Source organism: Pelecanus crispus, chromosome 13, assembly GCF_030463565.1.
Source record: "Pelecanus crispus isolate bPelCri1 chromosome 13, bPelCri1.pri, whole genome shotgun sequence".
Lineage (NCBI taxonomy): Eukaryota > Metazoa > Chordata > Aves > Pelecaniformes > Pelecanidae > Pelecanus > Pelecanus crispus.
In genome coordinates, this window is record NC_134655.1 from 20,053,107 (window position 1) to 20,076,882 (window position 23,776).

Consider the following 23,776-nt stretch of genomic DNA (forward strand, 5'->3'; position numbering starts at 1 on the left):
GTTGCTAGTATGCTACGTTAACTCCTAGTCCACATTTCCTAAAACAGATTTCAATACAATTTTTCTTCCTATTTTTTTTTTTTTCCCCAACAGGGGTAAAGCTGAATATTATGTATTATTAGTACAGCTGTATGAAGAAATAAAATCAGTCTTATTTCTAAAGCTTAAAACCTTTTCTTTCCACGGAGATAAAGCCTGTTTTGAATATCTATTATCAGAAAACGTTCTGCAAAAAGATATCTTACCCATTCTCCAGTTACCATTACTTCTTCCAAGTCAAACCAAACCAGAGATGCTCAGTGAAATCCATCATCTAATGGCGCCTCATTTACACTATACAGTTAACTGAGAAGATTCTCTTTAGGCAGAGTGAACGGGTACATACCTAATCCAGTCACAGAGCCTTCCTAGGTTTTGCTCTTGGTTTCCCTCTAGTTAACGGGTCCCATCTGCTAGGAGGATTCTCCTACTACTTAATACCAACACCTGTCAATCAATGTTCCTCTCCTTAAGAGGTTCCATCACACACTGCTAGGCTGGGTTTACAGGGGTTTATTAACCATTGTACAACATTAGAAAAATCCTTTAAAAAAGTTTTAAAGATGTTTTATTTGGGGAGGCTTTTTTTTTTTTTAAGTGATATTCCTGTACAGTACATACTCTGAGTTCTCTGGAGTGGTTCATTATATTAATTTTGCTAAAAGGGCAACTTTTCTTAAACTGTGACTTGTTGAAGGATAATTAAATTGTTTCAACTTAATAAAATCTTTTTGCTGGCCACCTAAGAATACTCAGTTTTCTGAAGTGATATAGTTCCTTTAAATAATGGATAACAAGTAAGGTTAGTCCTTACTATGTGGAACAAGTGGTCAATAATTCACAATAGTAATTACTCTGAAAATTTTTTTGAAAAGCTTGCAGTGTCCTTGATATGGAAATACAGCTAATGGAGACTGAAGACTATTAAGCCACAACATCTGTTCTAAATGTGGTCAAACTAATACCAATGGTTTCCAAACGGTGAGTTCCTATGCCATCCGAACTAAGAAAATCTATTAATGTATTTATCAGACTGTAGGAATTCACATTGTTCCAAATAAACTGTCACCAAGTTCTACTGTGAATAAGTTGGTTAACATTCATGATAAAAAAATTCTTTTTTTCAACAAATTTTGGGATGAGACTGAAGAGATAGTGCTAGAAATGAATGTTGCCCTATGTTTATCTACAACATTGCAGATAAACAGATTAGCTAGCCAGTACAAGTTTCTTGTTGCATCCCACTGTCTGATTTAAGCATGTCCTTACATTTAGGCCTCCAAAGCAAAAAGGGACACAGGACAGTGTACAGCAACATACCTCTTCAGGAATGCAACTTCAGCAGTACTCCTCAAAAATAGATCAAGAAATCTCACCTTACATTTAAAACTCTCTCATCATCCAGAGTATCTAAATCTTACTCTCACATTTTTCCAATGTATAATAGTGGGAAATGTCTCGAGTGAATCCTTGCTCTTTTTGTTTGCTTGAGCAACATTTTATATTAGTTAATTTAAGATTTCCCACAAAGTGTTCATTAAATCCTATCTGTCCCTTCTTGGGGATCGCTGGTGAGGGTGACCAGCAGAATTTAGCAACACATTGATCACAGAATCATAGAATGAACCGACAGTGCCAGAGGTTGGAAGGGCCCTTCAGAGCCCACCCAGCCCAACCCCTGCAGTGAGCAGGGACAGCTTTAACCAGATCAGGACGCTCAGAGCCCCGTCCAACCTGACCTGGAACGTTTCCAGGGATGGGGCCTCCATTGTATATATGTATATACAGATGTATATACATTGTAACTTTCACTGCTAAAATGGAAGACAACTTTTTTTTCCTTCCCTTCCACTGTTTCCTAGTAATCTCCCTTTCCTGAAAAAAGCATTCAGATTGTCATTCCTGTGCTGACAACTCCCTCCCTCTACAAGTAGCAAGGTAATTGATCCATTACACCTCACTTGGATCAATGCACTGTCCTAGTCCTATCAAACCAGAGAGGTCTTTTTTAAACTTAGATTCATCCAGTCCTAATTTAACCCGTCGGTAAGAAAGAAACCCCAGTAAATAGATGTAAGTAGCAGTCGCTTAACGAAGTGAAGCTTTGATTTTAATGGCTCTAAGCACAGGCCTTCTTTACTCTTGAATATTTAAATTCTTATAATTATTTAAACTTTTTTTCCTGTAGACATCTGTAAACAACCAGTGAAAAAAAAGTATGCGTACACACACACACCTCTGTTTACTCAAAACCAAAGTAATCTCTGCTTCAAATTTGAGATTGAAACTACAGTTAAATTTACTATAATGCTAAGTTTAGCTTAGTGCAACAGTTCTTTATACAGACACACACAGAATTATCTGATTTGATATAATATCATAAATGCTATAGTTCTCAGTGTACTCCATACCACTTTGGCATGTGGCTAAAAAGATGGATCTCTAAACTGTAGAGAACGCTGAAAAATTAAGTACTTTAAAATAAATCAATATGATATTAAAGAGTGACAGTAATGGAGTCATCTGTAACTCCAGCCGTTTCAATGACACTTGCATTCACAGTTAACCTCCCTGCCTCATGTTGGCTACCTTCTTAATGATAGCCCAGAATGGAAACTGGATAAACAGAGTTTTGTCAAGCTTTGTGCATTCGACCTTACTCTGCCTCCCCAGAAGCCAGTGGTTACCCTTCTGTACTGAAAGTGGAGTTAGCCTGCATAGTTTTGAAAAGCCCATCCTAAGCATGTGCAGAAGGAAGAATTTCTGAAGAACAGGAATGACCTCATACTTTACAAGTGATGCTCAGCAGCTTCAACTCCTGAGCAAATGCAGTCCTCTGAACTCACTGTAAAACATGAGTACTCATTCACTATGATAATTCAAGTTCCAGTGCTTTGAGTCACTAAAAGTAGGTAATAGAATGAGCTAAAAGCAGATAATGACCCTTGATCCAGAACTTCAACAATTTACTGAAATACTTCCATTACTGTATCTTCACTTTTTGTTTGCCGTCAGTATTTGAGATCATGCAAAGATGCTTGGTTTCATATAAAACTCCAAACAAGTAATTTCCTATAAAGCAACAGCAACCTTTTGCCACTGAACAAAGAAATAAAATATGTCAACACACAGTGAAGAACAGATGAATCTAAAATTTTAACCTATAAGATTTTGTAGCTAAAATTAATACAGCAAGATAGGATGGAAGAAACTGGTAGCAGAGATTACCACACCGACTTCCAAGGCATGTGAAGAAACACACACACACAAAATAACCTAGAGAAGGGCACTGGGGGAAAAAGAGATATCCCTATAACTACCCAACAATGAAAGAAAACTGGACATAATGAAAATGAACCTCCATTAATATAATTTTCCAAAAGATCTTATCTTTTTTTTGTATTAAATTCCAACTCATACATCAAAGTGAGTGAGAACTCAACTGATTGGTTTGCTGCTGAAGAGCTGCAGATTGCTTCTGAATGAAGAAAACTGTGTGGGACTGCATTGTGTTTTTAAAGGTTAGCAAGACACCTTATGCTCTGATATTGCTCTCATTTCATAGGGCTTTTTCTCTTGAAGTTTCCTCCCCTCGTCGTTTTCTTACAGTGCAAAGCTGTGAACACATATGCAATACGATGTATAGTATTGCAAAGATGTCTTTATAGAGTATCATTCTACTATTACTTCTTACACTTTTTTCTTGGCCTTTTATGCATACAAAAAAAAGCACATTATTTCTCCAAACTAGAAGAAAGCAAATGAGATGAAGCATCAAATAATAGCTGTACCTTTGATTTTCCATTAAAATAAATTCAAGATGTAGCCTTGAAGAAATAAAAACTAGCCAAATAATAAACAGTAATAACGCAAGCTCTTTTTTAAGGTTTACCAAAATGCAGCCATCAGAAGTAATTTTTTTGTCAAATTATCTTAATAGAAACTAGATTAACATATAGGTCGTGTTTCATTTTGGTCTGTTCCCCCCCTTACTTTTTAAATCTCACATGTGAGTATCAGAACTACTCAGGAAGTTTCAGGTTTGAAACCTCTCCAGTCTGAAAACGTATCACAGCATAAGAGCAGCTTTACCGTACCACTCCATCAAATGTAAACCCTGACATGATGGGAGCTGCGCTTGTGTTGAAAATATAGTTCAGCTGTCAGATGCTAATTAGGCTCTGAAATCCTTCTGGACATCACAATAAATGTGTTAATTAACATCACATGGGATGGCAGTTTATGAGATTTGGGATGTCTATCTCTGACAACAGTAAAAGAGCAATAGACTATTTTGATAAAAGGCAGAATTGCATTACAGTGGAGGTTAATTTCAGTTTTCCCACATCATAAGGTTCTTTTCACCCCACACAGTAGTCCTTCCAAAGGAAGGATAAAGTAAAAATTGCTTAACACACATCAAAATTCCCGGACTTTACCAAAAGCTCTGCAAAGCAACGAGTTTCTTCTGCTTCACAAATTTCTGTGACATTTTAGGAGTTTCTAGATTTAATTTGGATAAAATCCTCCCCCTCCAAGTGTCCACTTCCCATCTTCCTACCACCCCACTTCCAACTTCTGCTCCTACGCTTTTGCATAAAGATGTAACTGTGCTGCTCAGTCTTCCAAAGGTTTCTGGGAAGTAGGCAACTGAATACAACGTTCTCCATTTACATCCCATCTCAGAACTATTATACTGACAAATTATCATTCTTAGTCCAGTTTTTCCAAAAGCAGTCCTGGTGGCATAATCCAAAAGGAACATGAACTCTTTAAAACAATTAACTCGCTTCAGGCCTTGACAGTAGTACTTATATGGCAAAATACCTACAGTTTTCTGAAAACAAGTTCTCTATTGGACTGCTTCCCCAAAATGTTTTGCTGCAAGTTACAAAGTAGCAGTACAGGAATACAGCTCAAGACAACAGTGACTGACTTGTCTTGCCACATGACACGAACCTTATCTCATAATGATGTGTTGCCAAAGACTTACTAAACTGACCAATGCTTCATTGACTCAGCTCAGTAGTGACTACTGTCAGAAAGCAAAGTGAATGGCATTTTCTCCAAAGGTTAGATGCTGTCAAAGGAAACAAAACCAGCTGCATTGACACCTGTGAACTTTGCAAACAAGAAAGTGATTACACTATCCACACTGCCTGAAGACAACATTTCTCACTTTCTCCTCAGGCATGGTTTTTGGATTATTGGAACGGACCAGGATCTGCTGCGGGTTGTCTGCTGGCAATATGGAGGCATGTACTGATACACTAAATACATGTTCTCCAAAATCCTTGTTCTTTAATTTCTTTGCAAATATACTGGTAATAAATTATATGCCCAAATAAACAAGCAGAATGAATGCACTTGAATCTGAATCAGCTTATGGCAAAGAGCAAAGGAGGTGAATCAGACTGATGGAAATACACATACAAAAATGATATAAAGAAGATAAATTACTTCAAAGGTAAGAAACATGATCATTATAGCATAGCATATAAATGCTTATTCTACAAAATAAGGGAAAATATGAGACAATTTAATTTCTCTTTAAACGGTGAAATTTACTAATATTTCAAACAATTTCTAACAACATAGAAGGAATAAGCAGCCTAACATTAGTTCAATGGAGGTGAAAGTATCTGAATACAATACTTCTCAATTTGAAAACTCCTCTCCGTGTTATCTATCATTTAATTACCTCAGCTCTGAGAGTACGCATGCCTGTAACACTGAAGGCCATAGCCTGAAAACATTCTCAGCTTTACGAGCCCTAGTCTTTAAAATTATTTTTGTATTAGATTTCAGAAGTCATCTTACGTAGCTTTAGCTATCTAAAAGCTAAGTGTTCATGTAGTTTCCTCCTACAGCACATAGAGGAAAGACAGTTGCAGAGTGACTCATTCCAGCTTAGGTATTTCAGACAGCTACAGCAGATGATTCTGTAGGTGTGTCTCTCTTCCTTCACCTCCTACAGAAGAAATTAATTCCAACCTAAATCCTTCCTAAAAAAATATTTCTGCTACTTTTCTAGTGATTCAAAAGGGAAACTATTACCACTTGGAAGAAATCACTATGAGATCCTGCTGTCTGTCATCAACATCAAGCATTACATAATGAGGAGTGAGTGACAAGGCTGTATGCGCTCTGCTTGTTCCCCCTCCCCAAGCCTGCGCTTCAGCCCACTGAGAATTCACTATCTAGGCCTGATACAACATATTTACTGATCCAGTATGTCAGCCAATCTGTTCTAAATTTGCAAAAGAGAATTAAGTAACCCAAAGATAGTAAAAAGTAAAACATTACCTCATCACTTTTCAGCTTTTTTCCTACTAAAATACGTCCAAAATGTTCACTTGTATCTGCCTGAGGGATTCAGTATGATCACTGCCTCAGCGAGATCATACCTACACCTGAATACACTACGTGAACTTTGCAGAAACACCATGGTGTACAACCAGTGTAGCTGTGAATTAGAACTCTCTTTCATTAAGAAAATCCTGTTCATCTTCCACAACATTGCAAACGGCAGGGCTATGAAGTTCAGTTTTCTTTAATTTTCTCTGTCATTTACTCAGTAAAGAAGGGGTATTCCATTTCCATCCACCTGGTTTTGGATCTCCTCTCAAAATTTCATTACAGTAGGTCCCACTGATTCACCTTTCCTTCTCACGATCCTCTTCTGGTTACAGCTGGCATGGTGCTGACCTCTAAGGTTTTGCAGTTTGCATTTGTCTCTGTAATTCAACAGTTACTGTTTGATCCAACTACAACCATTTAAGCTGGATCAACCAGCCTCTCCCTTTCAAAAACAAAATTGCTATCAAGCTTTTCTGTCCTTTTCTCTTTTTCTTCTAATCTCCAGCCACAGTATGGCTAAGGCAAAAACAATTACAAAAAAGGAAATTCATACAAAGCCTACCACCACACCCAAGTCATTGGAACAGAAACACTGTAAGACAGTCTTCCTCAATCCCTGTGGAAGACTACAATACATTCACTTGTGAATTCCCACCCCAGAACATTTTTTTTGATCAGCAGTGGAACATCCTGCTCCAGGAGCTCCTCACTCCCTGTCCTGAATAACACCCTTAACAGTCAGTATCAGGTGTGTTGTACTGCCAGATAAAACCAGAAATAAACAGAAACCAATTAAACAATTAACAACAGCCCAATAAAAAATTATGACAGTCATGAACTATTACATGAAATTAGCATATGGCAACTTTCAGTTCACTGTACCCAACCTGATTTCTTCACCCATGGGACCTAGTACTTCTGAGGTGTATAAATTAAAAGTGACTAGTCAGGTACTTTTTCCTCTGGAAATAATATAAAATAAATTTTTACACTGAAACCAGGCCAAATACTACAGAATTCCTTTGGAATAACAGGTTATACAGATTTACCCATAAGGTTGTGACATCCATTGGCAAATTCTGATTTATTAATAGAATATTCTGTATCTGAATATGAAAGAACTGAGTCTCATTTTTAAATTATTTTTTGGATCAGATGAGAAGTGACTGAACTCAAGGTTCAGCACACGGAGTACTAAACTAAATACCTCCATTAAATACAGATCTACATTCTTGACTTGCAGTCTTTAAACCTGCCTGATGGAAAATAAAGAATAAGTGGCATTTTTCATCAGGATTTTATCTTGATAAAAAGTCCTTTTTGCAGATATATTTGATATTCATTATGTTTCTGTAACAGCCTCTGCATCTCAAATGTTATCAAACCCTGGCAGAATCTTTTCATCTTAATAATACAAAACTAGACTTTGTGTTCTCAACCCTATTTTGTTCAGATTATCAATAGGAAAGGTTTGATTGACATAGGGAAAGGAAAAACAGTTCTGATTAAATCCAAGAGTTTTTATTTGGGCTGGTTTCACAAGGAGAAAAGGTTATCTATCTGTTATGACATATGACAGACTTTTTCTGGCCATTAGTTTTTATATAGACCACTGGACTATTATTTTCAGGAATAAGTGTAGGGAGCCTTCAAGTAATTTCTGCATTTGTAGCTTTGGTGAATACCTTCAGTTTATCAAGCAGGCAGATTCTGTCTTCCACTTCATTTTCAAAGTGAACAAGTTATTCAGACCTCCAAAACAAAACTGACATGTGTTTGACAATACCCAAACCAACTACAAAGGACTTCATCAAAACACTAAACCAGCACTTGCCTTCTACTGTCTTTAATTTTATTTTCATGTGATGTCCACTCTAATTATACCTAACTTTTGGAAGGTAATGATTCATCAGTTCCTATAAAAATTTCCCATGTTCTTTCAACATTTGTTTTTTTCCTGTTACAGAATGGATAAACGTTAAAGAGTTGCACCTACTGAAAAATTTGTAATTACTGTACTACAATATTTCTCCATATTAATGCAAACTATACTCTGGGTTTGTGTATTGCTCAAAAATAACTTTACCGTACATTATATGTGTTTATTATAAAGATAACTATCATAAGCAATACAACAATAATTGGATAAAGTTTCTGTTACAGCTAATGTTTTTATTTTGGACTTTGTATTAATGCAATATTCAAAATAGTTCACTGCTCTCTCAATACAGTTTTTCCTTTCTTTGTTCTAAAATGTTGATTTTGAATCATTTCAATGGAGGTTTAAAAAACCACAGAACTAAGTTTTAAAGACATACGTAAGATCAAAAGATGTCACTAGTCTAGTCTTTTCAAATTGACTTACAAGTCACAGAACAGGACACAAGCGCCTGTCATATATTTTGTTACCAAAAGATCCAATATATGTAACACATATTTGCACTGGTCCTGTACCCAGCATTGAATCATTTCAAAATATTGTGCTGAATTTGAGGAGCTAGATTGCTTCATACCTTCCATCAAATGGCCAAAGAGCCGTAAAAAGGTGTATGCGTAGTGTCCAGTAAAAAGAAAAAAATATATTGTAGGCTACTGCATAATACATTTTGTACTTGGGAAAAACCCTCAAGCATAAAAAACAAACCAAACCCACCCAACAAAACCAAAGCAAAAAAAAAACCACAGAAAAGAGGAAAAAATACAGTTAAATTTGCAACTATTCAAGTTGTCATATCAGAGTTACCTTTTAGGCTATCTCAATGCTTCAAAATCTTCTTGACCTTTCAAACAGAAACTTCCATCAAGACATATTTGCAAACAAGAACTGTGTCCTTTCCCATGTTTGTGAAGCTTTCCTTAAAGGGAATTTCGTTTTACCTCTTCTGATCCATGTAGTAACTCCACTGAGAGGGAGTAAATTAGTTTACATGAGCCATCAGTTATGTGTAAATACCAGGATTTGCAGGACTTAATATATTATGTCACCCATTACTTAATTCCTCTACCTATGACTATGAAATTTAGTAAACCCTATAAAGTTCAGCAGCCATAGTAAATGGTCACTATCCAGGGGAGAGCATACCTAGCAGCGATTTTTCCCTGCACATTCTACCAGTGCAGGCTGCACAAATAGAGTTTTCACTTCATTTATGAGAAAGCCTTGCAATTAACTGAGTCATGCTGATAGTGTATTCCTTACCACAAGGTAAAGAGTTGACACAATTTCTCTTTTTTGGCTTTTGCACTTTTGCATTTTGAAACTTTTACTCAAGAGACTAAATTCTGATTGTGACAATTATCTCTTCATGGGATATACTTTCCGAGATCTGTACGCTGCGCTTATTTGCCTCACTTTTCTATGCAGGTAAATGGGAAAAGCAGTAAGTCATTATGGAGTGCAAATACCTTATGAATATACAGCTAGAAACTAAGTCAATATTGAGCCAGGCTACACATTATTCTATTGATATAAAGCCCACTAAATAATCTTAGCTGTCCACTGCAGAAAACCCCCTCTGAGGATCTCCAGATACTATGAAGTGCTGTGTAGATTTCTCCAGTCACCCACCTCCATCCAGGCTACAACCTTCTCATCACAGGGACCATGCTGGACTAACGTTGCCAAGGAAATGTAAAGAGAAGATAAAACCAGCTTTGGGTTTACTCCTTCCCCTTGCTTTTCCCTGACCAGCTCCTCAATAGATTTGGGTGCTCAGAGTCATTTAGCATTTTCTCTTTCCTTCATTTTAGATACAGGGATGCAGTTTACGAATGCAGTTTTATGAATGAAATTCAATCTGAATTATATTTCAAGGCAATTTTAACAAAATATATCCTGTAAGTATTAGCAGGAAATATATTTCAGGGTTTTTGAGGAAACAATGTTACTCTTTCATCAGAAATTCTGAACAGTAATTTTGGCATTTCAATGAAAAGAAGAGAAAAATAGCATATTAAAAAGAAACAACAATTTTTGCTTAATTTCATTAAGTGACAAAACAGATGCTGAAAAACATTGAGTTAGAGAGCCATTCAACTGCAGAAGCATAAAAAATGATCTACAGTCACAAAAACCAATGTGAATTATATCCTGTAAAAAATCATTAAAAAATTTGGTTTAGTCAGCTTTATATTTTTTCTTATTTAAATATAAATATGTCTAATATAATTTTAAAATTTAATACTTTCCCCCCTTTTTAAATATAAATATGCTTATTCCTACACGGACGTTATATGACACAGGGAAGAGCTTTAACACAGAACATCTTAACTTTAAGTATTCTCTACTTTGCTGCTGAGAAAGAACAAACCCTTAAAACTTTCCATGAGTAAAAATGAATCGGGCATGTTGATTCTGGTTTGGTACATGTACAGATTTCACTCAAGCAGTGAATGCCCTCTGAAAATAAGCTCCAAAAGGGGCTTTGTTTTTTCCATGATAAAATTTTAGATTCTCCCACCTATCTCAAAAAGAATTATGTTCTTCATGAGTAAGATTATTGCAGTTCATTCTGTGAAATTCCACAGTTATCATATCCTCATGTGAATTTAATAAAGCTTAGCCTTAGCTGCTCTTGAACAGCAGCCAAGCATTTGATTTGTTCTATTTAATTTTATTCATTTATATGCATCTTGCTACCATCCGGAATCATAAAAACAAACAGTTCAAGCAGTTAATGTGTTAAAAAGGGGCAATGAAATAATAAAATATTCTCTTCCAATCCCCCCTCCCCCATTTACTCGGTTTCTTTCATATCCATTTCAGAACTCATGTTGCCATTTCCTAATTCCAAAAAGACTTTCTGTAAGGGGATTGTCAGGACAGATGTTGGAACCCTTACACAACTGAGCACGTGTTGTCTTACCCATGTTCAGTGTTTCAAAGCCAAAATACTGTAACTAATACATCACGCTTGGTAGCTGAAAGCGAACAGATAATTGCACCATTGTATATCTTGTACACAGAAAACATCAAAAGAATATTCTTCCCTCCAATTACACTTTCCTTTTTTAATTGCTACTGACAGCATTATTCTGTAATTTCTATCTGCTTTTAATATCCAACCTTCACAATAAGTTTCTGAAAAGGTCTGACGCACTCATTACTTTGTGAGTAAACCAATCACGACTATGTCAGCTTATCGGTGTTTTCACTAGTAGAACTAGATGGAATCCAAATGAAAACTCGCAACATTTATAAAATAAAGACAAATACAAAAGTTGATGAGACATACAAGTTAACAGAAAACAGTGTTCTTTTGCGCTTTACCCTGAAAATGCATATAAATAGATATATTTAAAATATTTACACCTATAAGTCAATTGAATTCATTTGGATCTTTATGCATATAAGTACTGGATTCATAAAAAGAATTAAGATTCTCATTTCCACCGAGACACCTACAAATACTTGAGATTCCATAAATATTAAACATTTGTACTGACATAGGAATGTATTAACCTCAGGGAATTCTGCGAAGATCCCAGAGGACTCTCAGAGCATCCCAGAAATAGGCTAAAAAAGTACTTTTTTGAAAGTATTGACAAGGCAAAGAGTCAAATTCTCCCAAATATTCTTGCTTTTCAGCATTAATTTAAAATTAATTTGTGTGAATATTCACGGATTCTGTATTAGCAATACTATGGAGCAACACAAAAGAAACAGTGTGATGATACAACATAGTACCACAGGCATTAAAACAGAAAGAGTGCAAAAGACATGAAAACTGAAAAAGATGAAGACACATTTGGTGAAGCATGATGAGACAGCTGAAGACTGTTCAGTACCTAGAAGTGAAGAGGAAGGTGGAGATACAGACAAAAGTGAGACTGCAAGTAACGGAAGAACTTCTCCTGCAGCTTCCTCATGTGAAGCTGTTCAGTTTTCTAATAATAATACACAGAAGTGGTCTTACAATAAACCTGATGAAGAAAGGGAATTAATCAGCAGAGATCACTTATCAGATATGACTTCACAACTTTAGCCATACAACAGCCAAAGAAAGTTACTACTTTCTTAAAATGTATTCATCACATACTTAGAAGTTATTATCTTTGAGCTAATAAGTTTAAAGGTATCCTCAAGCCAAACATCTTCAAAATTAGTAGGTTTGACGATTGCCCCATGTGTAAGAAACACCAATCTGTTTATCCATGTTTTTTAATTAGTCACAATGTCATTTTGCTAGAATAAAAATCTACCTTGGGTCATTAAAAAAATGCTACTAAACAGCAAGGAGTATCTTAGAATACTCCCTTACATAGAAAATAAGCATTTTAAAAGTATTAGAAAATTACCTTCTTTTTGTGTGTATATCTATATATAGGCTTCTACAGCCCTACAGTGTACAATAGAAGAGTTAGAAAGGTAAATATTTAGTGTGAAGAATAAAGATCCGCATAGGAACTATTATCTTACTTCAGTGTGTCTAATGGGACATACTTCTGAAAAGTATTAGATATCTGTATTTGGAAGAGTAGCTTACTGCTATTTTGAGGAAGGAAAGCAGGATTTTCTTGTAGGATTTCTGGTAAATCCATTGTTCCCACTCAGTTCTAAAAAATATAGATCAAGCTGACTCAGCATGGACTGTAGAACAGCAGATAAAACAATGCTGATCACTGCTGCTAATAACAATATCAGACAAAACCAAAAAAACCATACTAAATACAGATAAAAAAACTATTTAGAGGACTGCAGAAAGTCAGTAGTACCCCTGAAAAATTCCTGGTAACACACTTATTTATATTCATACAGATGGATATTAAGTAACTGAATTTGATTTACACATGTCTATACGAAATAAACAGAGGCTCACAATTTGGAGGAAATACAGAAATGTCATTTTCATGACATTTTCAGTGGCAAGATTTAAGAGAACAAGTGTATATCATAGAAAAAAAATAGTATTTTAGAATAGTGGGAAACAGTATTGGAACGAGTAAAAGTGAAATAGTGAAAGAAAAAGAACTGAAATTCAAAACTGTACTTATCATATTGTATCCCAACTTCCAAGTTACCAAGAGTCGCTTTCTAGTCTAGTGAGAACCCAGTACATTCTCAGAAGGGAAGACCGACCTTTGCAGATCTCAGAAGAATGTGGTAAAGTGAAAACCTTAGCACCTGGCTATCTTTCACAGCAAGACAGGTACTGAGATAGGCATGTATCTACAGTTATAGTCTATGTAATATATACTGCCTATAAACTTTGCTAACTGAGTATGTGATAAATGTGTATACACCCCCTCATGCTCCTTTATATACATATGCACACAAAAGACATACATACACACACAGATATATATATATAAAAGCACTATATGTATCTCTCTCTCTAGCTCTAAACACTGTATAAACACTCAACATACATGTAAACATTGTTAAAAGATGTGCAACTCAGAATTCCTGCTTAGACCAGATTTCTTTGAAGAAAATGTAGACAAAAGAAATGTACTGCTAAGGAGTATGAGGTTTTGAAAGATGCATATTTCTTTAGACAGATTACTAGTAAGCTTTACAGTACTTTATGTGTGGTAAAGTTATTTTGATAATTCTAGCTCCTAATCACTGTAAAAAATACCAGTATATGTATAGATTTGATGGTGTGCATGCATTAAGCAAACAGACCAGAGGTGTATTTAAAAACAGTGCTTCTCCAGAAGGTATACAAATATAATCTTCAAACAAAATTTATTTTAGAAATAGATAAATAAGACATAAAAGGAACAGTGCTTGGGTAATTCAGTATGAAAGCAAAAATATATATTAAAAAATATTTGTTAAAAAGATTTTACAAATAATATTAAAAACCAGGATATACCATAAATACATGTTTTATGGTAAAACGGGAAATCACTGAAAATGTGCAACAAAAAACCCCCGCAGCATTACAGTTTATGTTAAAAAAATAATTCTATTTACATCACAAACCAGCTCTGTTCCTGACAGCACCCTACTGCCCTTCAGCAGTCCTCCACTCAAATTCAGAAGGATTTAAAAGATATCCTCCAAAGTCCAATATTTTCTGATACGATAGGCAGCTTTCATACAAACTGCAGATTGTGTGCCGCAGCTTTTCCTTGGAGTGACTCACTTGGTATCAGGGCATGTTTGAGATCGAGTGGCATTGAGCTTTGGTACGCACACATCCATCTGAAATCCAGGCATTGACAATATGACACAGGATGCAGAACAGCAAATCTGAGGGCCATCTTTGGCTGCTGGCATTGTAGGGCTAAAAGCAGCGATGCGATTAATTTACTCTGTAAAACTGGCAACAAATAAAGAACTATTCTTTTTGCCGAGCCACACATAGCACTGCAACTAACCAAAACCAAACTCTAGGACTTTATCTATAGACACAGACCTGTCTGCACTGGTGACAGAGGTGGCAAAGTGCACCAGATAAAAGGATGAATCTCTTGAGAAGTTTACTGAGATGGTGGCGAGTAATAATAATTGCAGTCTAAAGCACAATAAAATAACTTGGAAAGTATGTTTGATATTCCAAAGAAAACATGAGTTTTCAATTTCAAAAGCAGCATTTGGTCAACTCAGTGATTTTTGCTTTTCATTTACTCTGACTTCTATGCAGTCAGAAAAATAGTATTTCTGTAGGTGAAAGCATTTGAGAAACAGTTGGTTTTGACACACATACACCTAGCTTTGACTCAGGATGCTAATACTAATTTTAAAAAAAACCCCGAAACTAAATATAGAATTTTTTGACTGGCCTCCATTTTAGCCTTCACTGCATTGAAAAACATAGAAATTGATATTTTGCACACATATATATTTGGTCAGTACACGTATAGGCTTTCATGAGACTTTCATGAACCCATCTAACCATCAGAAGGAAATGAGCTCTCTGAACAAGTCTTATGCCAGTCTATGAAAGAATTACTTTTTTTAAAGTGATACTTAGATGTACAAAGACAAAAATCGAAACAGAGGAAACACATGAAACAGAACCACTTAAGAGGTTGCTGGCTTTTCCCTTAGTGCATTTGGAGGGTTGTGCTGACTCATGAGAGAACTACAAGAGAGAGATTACTGATTTGGACCAATAATCCAACCACTTGCTGTACCTTTTATTTCATACATGTAACTCTTTTAAAGTTTAAAATCATCCTAGATTCTTTTAGAATTATTTCTTGATAGGCTAGAATGATATGACCAGTGAAATACTAGTAAATAGATAGACCTTCAGCTAGGTTAAAAGCAAAAGAACTAGGAATCTCATGAAAAATATTCTCTGCAAGCACATAACTAGCACATTTAAATTAGAAAGGTACTTATCAAAGGTTCTCTTCATACTTGCTGTAAGAAAAGAGGCACTTCTAGAGTCCTAAAATCAAAATAACCTGCTATAGCATATCTATGCCTTTTTACTACCAGAGAAAAAACTGAGGGCAACTATATGTCCACTTGAGATGACTAAATTACATGCTTGAAGTTAGATCAGATTAACCCAGTCCAGTATCTCAACTCACTGTCCCTCAATTTAAAAAACCAAAAGTTTCAATGTAAGCATTCAAATTATTTGCTGCTTTTCTTAATCAAACATTACTTTTATGTGTATGAGTTTTCTCATCAAGGAAATCCAACCTAATTACCGTAAGAACAGAAATCCAAAGATTCAAAAACAAAACAGAAACTGAAAGTCTGTGAAATCCTATTATCTTCCTGACAAACAACTCTACTAGGCCAAAGGGTTATTACTCTTAACAAATATCTTTGAATGTTTCCCATCACAATTGTTACAGCAATAGGCAGGACCAATGTTTGTTGCACTAAACACTTCTTGAATGGGCTTCTTACTATGTTACAAATGAACTTTCAACCCAAAGCAACTGGCTGAATTGTGGCATTGAGTCAATAAATATCATTACTGTATGTCTAACCACTGAAAGTGTTGGGTTTTTAGTTTAAAGCCTAAATGCTGCAAGGGTACGATAAACAGGAATAGCAAAACTGTCTTACAGATACATGAACTTCTTCCCAAGAACATGATTTCATTATTGGAAATGAAAGATTTTCTGTAACAGTCATAGCTATAATTATGCAATACAATATGCTAAATTACAATATGTACTTCATTATTAATAGAATTTATTTTACAGATCAAATAGCCAAATACACATTTTTAAAAGAGCCAGATAGCAAATGTGCAGGAAACTATAGGCAACAGTCATGGTAGACATTCTACAGTCCAAGAACTGAGGCAACGTGATTATTAAGTACAAGCCTATAAATATCTTTACATCAAACATACAGTAATGTGTAAGAATTCCATGTTGTCGTCTAATTCATGACTCACTAATAACTTTTTCCTTAAAAGAAAGTTATATATACTGTATACATCCCAGTTAAAAGCAGTCTGTTTTTCATTTTATTCTAGCAAACTAATATTACATGTCTTCATATAAGTGCAGAAAACAGGGTTCTTTATACTCCTTTGCTTCCTAAGAGATTTTTGCATTGCATATGAAATTCTAATATTATAGATGATACATATTAAGCATTACTCCCTAAAATGTGAGGCAATATACAAGAACTTGCAACCAACCTGCAAACGAAGCTATGATATTCAAATTTTATTTTCTAAATGACCTGTGCTAAATAACAAATTATAATGTAAAAAAATTGAATTTAAAAAGTCAACTACATAGAGAAATGCTTTGGGAAAAAACCCAACAGTAGGCCATTTTTTTTCCCCATGTGCTGGCTAACAGTGAAAAAAGTATGTATGCTATTTCCTATTTTATCACACTGGATTTATGACTTCTTTAAATAAAAGTACTTCAAAAGGTTAAATGTATGGCACCTGTTACACAGACATTATCTAGATTTCGGCAAGCAAAATGCAAATTAAATTTTATTTTTAAAAGTGAATACTTTCCAGTTATTTAAAAGGTGATAATTTGTTACAAAATGTGGATAAGAAAGCAGGAAGTACTCATTTTTCACTACTACTATTGTGCCTATAAAATGAGAAAGCAGTGATTTGATCAATTCTATTTATGATCCATAGCAGCAATATCATCATTAAAAATATTATGGAATAGATATAAATAACACTTAATTCTTAACATGTATAATGGTGCTATAAGTGACAAGGTTTCACTTGTTTTTCTTTTAAATGCAGGGAGTATAAAGAACTTTACATTCTCTTTTTAATGTATGAATAAAATTTATTGCTCCCTTTTAATATATTTATAGAAACAAAATTCCTAATTGTTTCAACTAAAATAAATAAGGAAAAAGTCTGGGACAAGAAGATTACAAGCAAAATAAATTTACCATAATTGCCAACTGTGAAGAAGGATGGGTCACATTACTTTTTTCTTAGCAAAACTACATTATAGAACACTATAGCACAACGTACTAAAATTTCTTTGTCTTTTCTTTTTAAAAAATTCTTGCCCTTGATACCTTTCAGTAGGGCAGCTTGAACAGTTCATCGTCACTTCCAAACCCCTCTGGAGATCAGACGATAAATTTCTTCGGCAATCAGAGACAGGACAAAGGGCTTTCTCGTGCTATTTCCTTGTTTTCATGTTTGCTGGCTTAACATCATTGTGTACACGTACGACTTCAGTATATAACATCAGATGCGATGACGTTCAGAGCTGGCAAACAGAGAAACAGCATGAGAAAAGCCCTTTCCTGCATAATTTTCCCCATATATTGTCAAGTTTGTTTCCAAACTGCTACCATGTCAATCACTGTATGGTCTGAGAAGTACTGAACTACTGCGGTTCTAAATAACCAACCATTTTTGATGTGTGTGTGTTTTCAGGTTTCTATACACAAGCAAAGGTCTGCACACATCTACATACACATAACAAAAATGCTGAAACAGAAGGAGCCACAGAAATGGCTTATGTATGTTCTTCCAGGTTTCTTACCTTTTTTTTTTTAATCAGTTCAAAACCCCAAGTGCTGTTGCAAGATTATAGCTATCAGAAGACTACCATACTACCTAGAACATGTTCTACAGGGTTTTAGCAGACTTCATTCAAGAGCACTGTTCCAAAGAGCATAAAATATTTTGCACCTTTAATCTATATTTATCATCATCAGAGTTAGAGTCCCAAAAATTCACAGAAATTAAGTCATTCCGATCAATTATTTCACAGGAAAGAAAGCACTATCAATTCCACAGTCACCAAGACACTAGCCACTCACTGGTCAGGAAATTGCTATCAACTGCAGATTATTGAGTGCAATACCTTCTGGGAGAAAATAGGAAAAGAAAGAAGTGTGAAAATTAAACCGCAGTTAAATCAGACTTCTTTGTTGACAATGGTTTATAGATATAGGTCATGTAAAAAAACAAAGCTGGGCCATGAGGAGAAGAGTAAACTTTTCAGGTATCCCACTGAAAAATGAAGGTGAAATGCACTTAAAGTTTAGGAAAATTTATGCTGCTACTACCCCAAGGCAAGGTGCTACGGGAGAGAACTGCATATCATTCTAGCTTGCATAAAAATCACCCAATTATTTTAATGCTGGAACTTCCTCTACCAAATTCAGTATAAGCCCAGTCAATGAGTTCTTACTGGCGGGGAGCGGGGGGAGAAGTGTCTTTGTTTTCTCCAAATGAGTTCTTACTTAAGTGTCATATGCAAAAGTTTTCATTTTTTCCTCACATAAAACATAAATTCCTTTTTTCTTTCCTCCCATTTGTGCTGGTTTTGTCTTCTACTATGAGGCAAGGGGGGCACTTTCCAGGTACCTTCCCCCATACTCTTCCAGTGAAAAACAGATATTAGAAGAACAATTCTGAAGAATTCTTTCTTCAGTGTTCCACAGAGGAAAAGCATTTTCTTGACCAGCTTTACTTCAGCAGTACTGCACATTTAAGTAGCTGCTCACTACCTTCTGAGCCACAGACTTTCACACTTATCCTTCAGTTAGAAATCTTTTCTCCAGATGTGAATTTCAGTTTTTTTCTGAAATGTATATACATGGCAGCATATCAGAACTACCAGCAAAACTACCAGCCAGAAAATTGAGAGAAAATAACAAGAATATTTAGAATCATAGTAATCAATTTTCAAATGGCTTGTAGGAAGGGCTTATATCAACAGCTGTTTAGCTGATATTCAGACGAAAATGTTCTTTGAGTGTAATTTACTCTGTATCTGTCAATGCAAAGTACCAGTGTTATCTCTATACCCTTTTACATACCAGAAGCATCAGCACTGCCTACTGATTATTACAGTATAATAGATTAAACTCGCTAGTCTCACTGTTATTAAACAAAACAATAAATCCTGCAGCTAAAGGTTTACGTAACAGGTGAGTTTTCAGGGCTATTAGTTTCAGGAACAGTGCAATATTCTTTCAATTCACATCCTAAGCACACTGTTCCCATAGCGAGTGGGAAGCTGTAACAACATTTCACCACATTTCAAATCAAAAAACCAAATATACCATAATTGTAAGCAGGTCTAGGCAGTCAATAATGAGACAGTAGGGCCCCAAAAAGGCAATGTATTTTAAATGAGGTCTACTTCCCATTCAGATTTCCATAAGGAATATAATGTCTTTCTCCAGTTAGTTTCTAACAAACAAGTTGAGCTGAGATCACTGTGTCATCTGAAATTTCTATTCATGAGCATGGATATGTTCACAGATGACAGAATCCCGGCAACTAAAATCAACTAATGAAGATTTGCATTAGTAAATATGAGAAAAATCAACCCGCATGCCTGTTCACTCCCTCAACAACTTCCCAAAGATGGTATAGCGTACTAGCAGTGGAGCTAAACTAACATACAGAGCAGAGTCCAGTGTGAAGCAGGGAGAACCACCAAAAGGCACGTAATCACAGATTCAGAGCATGATTGCACCTTCCAGCTCTGTCAGTGGGAGAGGTGGACCGAAACTGAACCGAGTCCTCCGGTGCTGCTTTCCTAAGTGTCACACTTCTTCACTAACACGAAGTAAGGTAAAACTTGTTCTTCAGGTAAAGGTTAAAAGGACAATACAAAAGGTCACAGGATCCTCCCTGAGTGACTGGGTGTCTATTTTCGAAGATTTCTACTGTTCCTATAGTATGCATTATACACTTTTCAAATGAAATAGCATTAATTAAAAGAAAGGGACAAGAAGGAGGATGCACAGGAAGTTCTAAGGAACCTTTGTGGCAGTAGCTTCTTTGACCCAGGCTGCCCGAGACAACATTGCACTCTATAATTATGCATGTTTTGAATAGACAGGCTGATATCTAGACAGGCATTTGAATTGTCTGAAAGTTGTTTAAAGTACTTGAGCAAAGATTTCAGATTTTAAAATTGTGTTACATACTACATGAAAACTAGGCTGGAAAAACCTCTCCTTTTCATCATTCCAGTGCATATGCAAAAAGAATTAGAAGATTTGTGTCAGCATGGAATTCTTCACATTGTCTGCTCTCACTAAGGTAAATGTCAAAAGCAATTGAGCTTTTACAAAGCTTGCAGACAGACAAACTTTAAAGGTGCTGTATGTTTTTCTACCAAAGAAATGCATCTTTCTGCAAGGGCCACAATTACCAAAACAATGAAAATCTGATGACACTGAAAGTCAGTTTGATTTTATGAGCCCCCAAATACCCTAGTTTGAAAAACCTTATTATGAATAAGAAGCACCTTCACAATTTATCACTTGGCAAAACTTCTTTAAAAGAATCTGCTATATCCCAAAAGAAAGCATGCTATTCTGAAGGTCCACTGTCACCAGTATTCATTAATTCTTGCTGCATAACTGCAAAATAATATTTGTAACTCTATCCCTTGCCCTTTCTTTCATACAACAGAAGATTGATCTCCCTCTTACAGGAGATTACATTAGGACCATACTTTTCCCTCTTCAACTTCCTGTAGAGTTCATGATTCAATGTGTCCTCAGCTGCTTCAGGAGTCTCTCATTCCTTCTCCATAACAATGTCAGCTGTTGCATTGCTGTATTTATTTACGCACATGACCACTAAAGAGATATTTTGGTGTTTTAGTAGAAAAACCTTTCCACCTGCCCTTGCATGCTTTTTGACTACAACTCTTATAGTGACTTTCTGTCATTTTATAGATCACTTGGACAAATTTAGCAGTAAAGCAAACACATAATTTCCTTTCTTTAAAGACCTGAATCAATACTAATCAGACACACACAAAATTTAGAGCTTCAAAAGAAAACATGTATTTTTAGCTTTAACTCAATATTATTTCAAATATCTGAGTAGGAAGTCTTGCATGGACAAAACTAAGAACAGTTGAGATATGCAGCCTATTAATATCAGCACCCATTAGAAACTGAAGAGAGATCTTCCCAGGGAACGTAATCTTCTTTAGTCTCCTTCAGAGAGCTTCTGGCTTGTAAAAGGGATGCATTACAGTAATTGTTAGTGATAAAGTAAAATATTTTTTCTGACATTAGACATCTTATTTTCATTTTTCAAACTACCACATCTCCCTTTTTAACTGAACTTATTATCCTTCAGTTCTCCAGGCTGTCCTACAGTTTTCTGAAAATTCAGAGAGTGCATGACACAAATGCATCGTTAACCACAAGCTCCCTGTTAGTGTCCAAGGCTGGAGGATGGCAGGACAGCGTGACCTCTGAAGCACTAGGACAGAAGCTTATTTTTGTTTGCTTTGTTTCTTTGCTGGTTAACAGTGACAACTCCAAGTGAGTCTGTCCTGAGCCACCTTCTAGAGCCCCACAGGAGATAAAATTGTACAGACTACAATATACAAAACCAGGTTAGAAGTAAGACTGACTTTTAAAAGATCCATTGACATTTAAGAGATACTTTGCTGTTTTTACTTATCATGAAATACAATTCTGCCTTTGTGATCATGGTCCAACATGAAGGATTTAACTCTAGTGGCCTTTCTTGCCCAATTTATATAAATAAATACATTAATCAAATTACTTGTATGTTATTTAAGTAATAAAAATGTGAATTCACTTATTTAAAGGTAAATGTTGTTTTCAAATTACTGTAAAAGGCCATTGATAGTAAGTAGTCATACTTTCTCCAACGTGATCACTTTCATACAGAAAAATAAGCCTAAAAGGATAACTGTAGATTTAACAAAATCAATACAAATAGTAATACTAATCTTTTATATATTCCGCACATCATACTAATATAATTTCAAGTACAGCTATATGAAGATAAACCAATATCAGGTAATGAGTATTAAAAAACAACAGTTCTATTCTGCTTTTCCAGATAGGAAGCCCCTGTCACTGGCCTTTAAGATCAGATAAAAGAAAATGCTCTTTTCTTCAACCGGCTTCTAAAGACGACAATTGCTTTCCATTCTACTTTAAAAGCCCCTTCTGATGGAAGAACTACGTTAGTAAAAACCTAGGGTCACGAGCTTTCTTTGTTAACAGCATTACTGCATGCAAAGTGTATTTGAGCAGACAATGGAAGAATCTTTTTGGCTCAGAGGAACTATACCAGAACTCAGCTGAAAAGTCACTTACATCAGGCCTACAGAGATGCTGAAGACAGCACCGCCCTCCTCAGTTATGAGGGTCCAAACAGATGAACAAATTAGCAAGAAGCTTTTCTAATGTGTAACCTAAATTAACAGATTTGAAGACCTTTAATAGAAAATACTGAAATCTCAAAAAGCTACACATTTTTCATTGTTGTCATGTCTTCGAAATAAGAATTTTTTTTTTCTTTCAATTATTCTGTTACTGCATCTCAGAAAAAGATGAAAGTTTTATAAAGCATAGTGATATGGACTACCACACAGATTTGTTGTAAGGGGAATAAAATACAATAAAATAAACAACCCATCCCGCAATTTTCAAAAATATGACTACTTTGAACGAGGAGCTTTTTTTAGGCACATTTTGTCATCACTATAGTGGTAATAAAACAAAACCCACAGGAAAAAAATTCAAAACCTCAGCTGGAGCAAAAAGTCTAACAGACAGTCATGCTGAGGATTTGTTCCCGAGCAATAGTATGAAAATATATTATCAATAATATAATAAATTCTCCTGAAATATCTGTTTCCTTCATGATTAATTCCTTGACTAATTAAAGCTTAAGTAGAAAACTATTTTCACTGAAACATTTGTGATATGTGCAAAGAAAGAGAAGTAAACAGAGAAACAGCAAAGCTTTATTATTAATGAAACTTTCCAGAATATGGATAGACATTAGATTCAATTTCCAGTGACCTAAAGCATTTCTGTAGGGTCTTGAGGAAAGGTACTTTATTTCTCATTTTACTTTTAATTTTAAGCTGAGGATTCTTTACATATTTCCTTTGCTGTACTGAATTTCTGAGAAGCTAATGTCTGGTTTATCAGGCACGGCAGCAAATAAGTGAGAGCAATTATACTGATGCTTTTAATTTT

At 35.3% G+C, this 23,776-nt stretch overlaps 1 protein-coding gene across 1 annotated transcript in view; it reads right to left on the reverse strand.

Annotated features, from left to right (window-relative positions):
- PCDH11X (protocadherin 11 X-linked) overlaps positions 1-23,776 on the reverse strand; it is a 319,378-nt gene that overhangs the window by 264,073 nt on the left and 31,529 nt on the right. The window lies entirely within an intron of this gene.